Source organism: Perissodus microlepis, chromosome 23 (genome assembly GCF_051167445.1).
Source record: "Perissodus microlepis isolate ML-2025 ecotype Zambia chromosome 23, ASM5116744v1, whole genome shotgun sequence".
Classification (NCBI taxonomy): domain Eukaryota; kingdom Metazoa; phylum Chordata; class Actinopteri; order Cichliformes; family Cichlidae; genus Perissodus; species Perissodus microlepis.
The window spans coordinates 322,410-328,200 of NC_140482.1; the positions used below are offsets into that span (position 1 = coordinate 322,410).

Consider the following 5,791-nt stretch of genomic DNA (forward strand, 5'->3'; position numbering starts at 1 on the left):
CCTCTGACAAACATCTGGCAGACAGTCTTAACAGTTTTTACCTTCGTTTTGAGAACTTTGACTGTTCTAGGCAGACCAGCACACTGAGGGAAAAGACTATCACTCCCCCATCAATTTGTATTGATGAGACGGGGGTAGCTAATCTTTTTAGACACACCAAAAGCAAGAGTCCTGGACCTGACAACATCTGTGGACAGGTACTGAGAACTTGTGCTGATCAGCTGAGTGGGATTTTTCACTATATCTTCTCACTTTCTTTAGAGCTACAGACGGTACCTAAGATTGGGAAACAAGCTGTCATTGTTCCTGTTGCTAAGGGCAGTTCTCCTAAGGTGCTGAATGATTTTAGGCCTGTGGCTCTGACTTCTTTAGTGATGAAGACATTTGAGAAGATAATTAAGAAGGAGATTTTAATGCAGGTTGAACACCATCTTGACCCCTTCCAGTTCGCCTATAGAGCAGGGAGAGGTGTGGAGGATGCTGCTGTCACACTCCTGCATCTTTTGTATAAGCATCTTGAGGCCCCCCACACCCATGCAAGATTATTATTTGCTGACTTTTCATCTGCATTTAATACAATTCAACCCTTCTTACTTGCTGACAGGCTTTACAATCATTTCAAGCTTGACACTAGTCTGGTCGGCTGGGTGACAGACTTTCTGATCAATAGGTCACAATGTGTGAGGGTGAATCATGTATTTTCTGATGTGCTCTCCTCCTCTACTGGATCACCCCAGGGTTGCTGCCTCTCTCCCCTTCTGTTCATTCTGTACACAAATGAGTGTTGCAGCAAATTCACGAACAGACACATCCTGAAGTTTGCTGACGACACAGTAATCGTCAGTCTTCTAGTGGGGGACGAGTCAGGCCATGGACAGGTTGTAGATGATTTTGTGAATTGGTGTGATGAGTCCTTCCTTTCACTTAATGTGTCAAAAACTAAAGACATGATTATTGATTTTAGGAAGTCCTCTTATAGCTCATCACCTACTATCATTAAAACTGCCGATATTGGGATCGTTGAGAGTTATAAATATCTAGGTGTGGTACTTGACCATAAACGGTGTTTTGAATCTCATGCTGATGCCACTACTAAAACAGTTCAACAAAGACTGTTCTTTTTAAGGAAAATGAGATCTTTTAATGTCTCATCTGAGATGTTGTCCTTGTTTTATAGAAGTTTTATCGAATCTGTGATGTCCTTTTGTATCGCTGCCTGGTTTGGTAACCTGACGGTGAAGAATAAGAATCGGTTGGGACTTCTGGTAAAAACTGCTAGCAAAATTTCAGGGCGCTGGCAAGATGGACTTTTGGCCATTTACAATAGAAATGTGCTTAGAAAGGCTCATTCTATTATTAATTGTGTGAACCATCCACTTCACAGTGAGTTTGAGTTGTTGCCTTCCGGCCGCCGTTTTAGAGTACCTGTGAGGAGGACTAAAAGACTCCAGGTCTCTTTTATCCCTACTGCGTCTTGTCTCCTAAATGGCAAATAACTGTCCTTGAACTTTCTATCATTATTATTGTCATTATTATTTTATTGTATTGTTCTGGTTATTTTTATCCTCCTGCTGCTAAACTAATTTCCCCTTGTGGGACAATAAAGAAATTGAATTGAATTGAATTGGAGACTGACTAGACCACTGCGTGATCTTATAGCACTTCTCCATTAGTACATACTCAGATCAGCTTGCTGTGACTCAACTCATTTTCCATTACAATCAAGTACCACCTAATGTGCGTGGGGTCATTACAGCAAAGCGGCCCGATGTCCATGTTGTCATTTATAAGCAACACGAATGCCACAACAAAGGAAGACGTCGCAGCGATGATGTATCTGTGGCTTTTTGTCACACTTGGAAACCACGGTGTTGTGCAGCTATTTGCCTTGTTGCAGGGTTTTAAAAAAACTGCAGTTTTCATTTTAGTGAAAGACACCGTCTCATGACTCATTGAGTGCCGCAACTGACAAGCCAATCCGTGGCATGCAGTCTGACGATGTCACATTTCCTGACTGCTTGGAACCCCGACTAAGTCGTCCTGTAGCCCACATCATAATGTTTCCATCTCTCTGCTTGACTGCGGGGATGCTATTTTTTGCATCACACTCCTATTTCAAAAGGTCAGTTAAAGCCACATAATTGGAATTTCGTTTCATCTCCCCACAGCACTTTCTCCAAAGTCTTCCCTGAATCATTTAGATGTTCACTGGCACTTGAGATGGGCCTATACATGTTTCTCCTTGAACAGGTGGACCTTGGAAGTGCCGCAAGATTTTAGTCTGTTAAAAAAAAAAACAGCTTAATTTTGTTATTTGTTTATGTCATGATTGCTGATATATTGATAGCAGTGATTGTAGGATAGAGATGTATGTACTACAGTTATGTGTTAAACAATTCTCAAATCTCATATGTCTCATAACTTTTGAATTTTCTAACTCAGTCACAGAATTTGACTTTTACAACATGCAATTAGTTTTTTGTTATTTTAACCGGTCCCACTCAAACAGGACTATAAGACCCTCTGTGTGTTTACACAGTTTGTTCTGTGATTGCATCTTCTTGCTTCTTCTTGCTCCTAGCCTTTTTCTCTGAGTCAGAGAGACTGAGGTAGCTACCCTATGTTAGCCTAGCTTTCTATCACTGATGCTCTGTATGTATGCTGCTGCCTCTCATCTCATGTTACTTAAAAAATTAACCCCACAGCTTCAATAACCTTATCTGAAAATCTGTCAGTGAAAGTTACGGTTGTAGGTTTGGAAACATTTTGGGGTAGCCAGTGTTAAATAGAGACAGTGCCACATTCTTTATCTAGTCATTGTAATGAAAGAAGCACATTTAAAAACTATATGAGAGTTTGCTTTTAACAAGCATGTAATGACTCTACTTAATTTAGGTAGTCTTAGGGAGTCAAACTGAAGGTAGCATTTTGTGGATGTTTTCCCTGCTGCCCGATCCCATCAGTCTCTTAAAGCATCATTTTTTATGCGCCCTGGTGTGACAGTGGTTTCATGGCGCTACAGGTTACCTGAGCACATCAGGTATATTACGGTTGAAAACGAGTGCCCGGCCTTCCAGTGGCTGGTCGACCCCTCGTGCACAGCTCAGGAGTCTAAACGACCCAGGGTCCCTGAGCAGTTATGGACATGTGTGTTTTTGGTGTGCTGTCCCTCGTTCTCCCTGCTTGCAGGTATATCTGTGTGTGTGTGTGTGTGTGTGTGTGTGTGTGTGTGTGTGTGTGTGTGGATGCCGGTGTTTCTGAGAGCACCTGTTTACAGGCACCTTCAGGCCTGGTGGGTGTGGCCCTGCCAGGTGGTTGGCCACACCTGAAGACCATCACACAGCTGATCAAGCCTTGTCGGAGGAGCTACTTAAGAATGCGGTGGCGCTCTCTCTGACGCTGGATCATTGCGTGACTTCACGTTAGTCTCTCGGCCAGTCAGTACGGATAGTCTGCCGCATTGTATGTGTCTTACGGCTGCCTGTTTGTTATCTCCCCAGGAGAAGCGTGGAGACGAGAGGGCAGCGAGCACGGGGTGCTCAGACACTGAGGAGCGGAGACAAGGAACACTAGCACTGGGAAGAGGACATTTCACGGGAGTCGGGAACGCACTGCGGATTTATTGTTATTTTCCATTCACTGTAAATAAACGCACTGCTTGCATTCAGAGCTCCGTGCCGGGCTCCTCCTTCCTCACATCCCCACGGTTGACGCTGGCCAACCGTGACAAATACCTTTTCTTAGATTCATTATTAGTTCAACATTGACAAATAGTAGTTGGCTAATATCAGGAGCCAAAAAGAAAACAAAAAACAAACGAAATAAATATTTCAGATGCTGAAAATAAATTATTACGGTTGTTTAAATTTACTGTCCGCAAGTTAGGTGTAATACATGTAGTCAATCTAATGAATCAATATTACATGTAAAAAGTACAGAGCTGAAAATAAAACTAAAATATAACGGTAAATGAACTGGTTCTTGTATAAAACTTTTCTACTCTCTACAACTTGCCTCATTCATGCACTCACTTTTTTCTATGCTTTTTCTCTGTAAGTGCTTTCTATCTAACAGTAATACGCATTCATCCTCCCGATGGATGCATCGGAGAGCAACTTGGGGTTGGTGTCTTGCCCAAGGATATTTGGCATGCAGGCTGGAGCAGGCGGGGATTGAACCAGCAACTTTCTGATTAGTAGGTTTCCTACCTGAGCTACAGAAACCCCAATTTGTGGTGCTCTGGAAACAACACGTTCTCATCCCAACAGGTAACGATGCTATGTGACAAATCATCGGTATGTGTAAATGTGTTTTTTGTTCTAATCATCTCGCTTTGTAAAACAAGACCTGATAGGGTTAAGGTTAAAGTTATGGTTAGAGTTAATGTTAGGGATAGGGCTGGAATGGACGGCTGGAGCCTCTCCTCCAAGTGTGTGTTACTGCCGCGAACAGCATTCTGTTGTATTCTGTTGTATGCTTTTCTCTGTAAGCGCTTCGAGCCTGTACTTTTTTGCTTTAACTGAGTAATGAAGTTGAATCAGTACTTTAACTTTCACTGGAACAATAGTATTTTTACGTCTACTTAAGTAGAGAATGTCTGATCTTTTGCCAACTCTGGCTGTCTCTCAGTCTTGGAATACCCACTTGTTGTCCAGCGGTGTCCTGGGAATATGGGAACTAGACAGACTGGGGAAACAATGGGAGGAGACACAAAGATGGAATCACTTTTACCATCTTTTATGTATTTGCTGGTCGTCTTATTTCTTCTATTTTGCAAGCACAGTGTTGCAATCATTGTCTTTGTGGTACAATGACACAGGTAGAATGCAGGTGTTTTCATGTAACATGATGCCAGAAAGATGAGTAATGTGTTTAGAAGAGAAGATAAAACATCATGTTTGAACAAAGATAAGCAGCAGACACGTCTGTGTGTGAGTTATTCAGGTTCAGTAAGAAGGTAATATGTCTGCAGAATTTGTAATTCTTATGAAGATATTGCTTGTACAATAAACAAAATCCCTTTAACTTCTTCTGGAGAGTGTCTTTATATATTTAGTCATTTTGGGGCGATCCTTTATTTAGTAGTAACCCTAGTCGGGGATATATATCAGAGTTTACTTTCAGATATGAGCATTGTGCTACCTGTGGATGAATGAATTATTTATTTATTTATTTATGTATTTTTTGAAAGACGGGCTCATGTAAAATATCTGAAAGTATGACAAAGCTCTCCTGTTACACTTTATGGACACCTGAGCTTCACCATGAGGGCCTGTCTTTATTCACTTTATTCACTGAAATCCACTTTTATAATGAATTCACAGTAATCACTGACACCTTCAGAGCATTACATTCATTAAAGACGTCTTCTACACCTACTCTTCCAGACGACCGACACATACTTCAACCACTGCAGGTTAACCAGCCACTCATCAGTAAAGCAAAAACTAAAGGTAAATGTCCTCATGTGGAAAAGACTGAAACACAACTCCCATATATCACTAATGTAACAGATCCATTTAGGGAGAGTGAGAACACTAGGCTGGATGTGTTTTAATGCAGGAACATTCATCATGTCTTGAGTTCAACAAATCATTTACATTTACATTTAATATGTGAGCTGGATGGTTACACGATACAATATGATTGTCAACAATAACTGCAATGAACGCTGGTTTGAGGGCGGAGTCAAGGAGGCCATTTACGTGAAAAGGGAAAGACCCTCTCTGAATCGAGGAGGGGGCCTAAGGGTACATCTGTCACCATCTTACAATGCTGTGATTGCAGCTGT

General features: G+C 41.6%; 1 long non-coding RNA gene across 1 annotated transcript; it reads left to right on the forward strand.

The window, feature by feature from the left end:
• The first annotated feature begins 2,384 nt into the window (after positions 1-2,384).
• On the forward strand, positions 2,385-3,669 carry LOC146360587 (uncharacterized). The gene is made up of 2 exons (XR_014799366.1): positions 2,385-3,421; positions 3,501-3,669. It is a non-coding gene; the product is annotated as an uncharacterized LOC146360587 (long non-coding RNA).
• Positions 3,670-5,791: the final 2,122 nt, after the last annotated feature.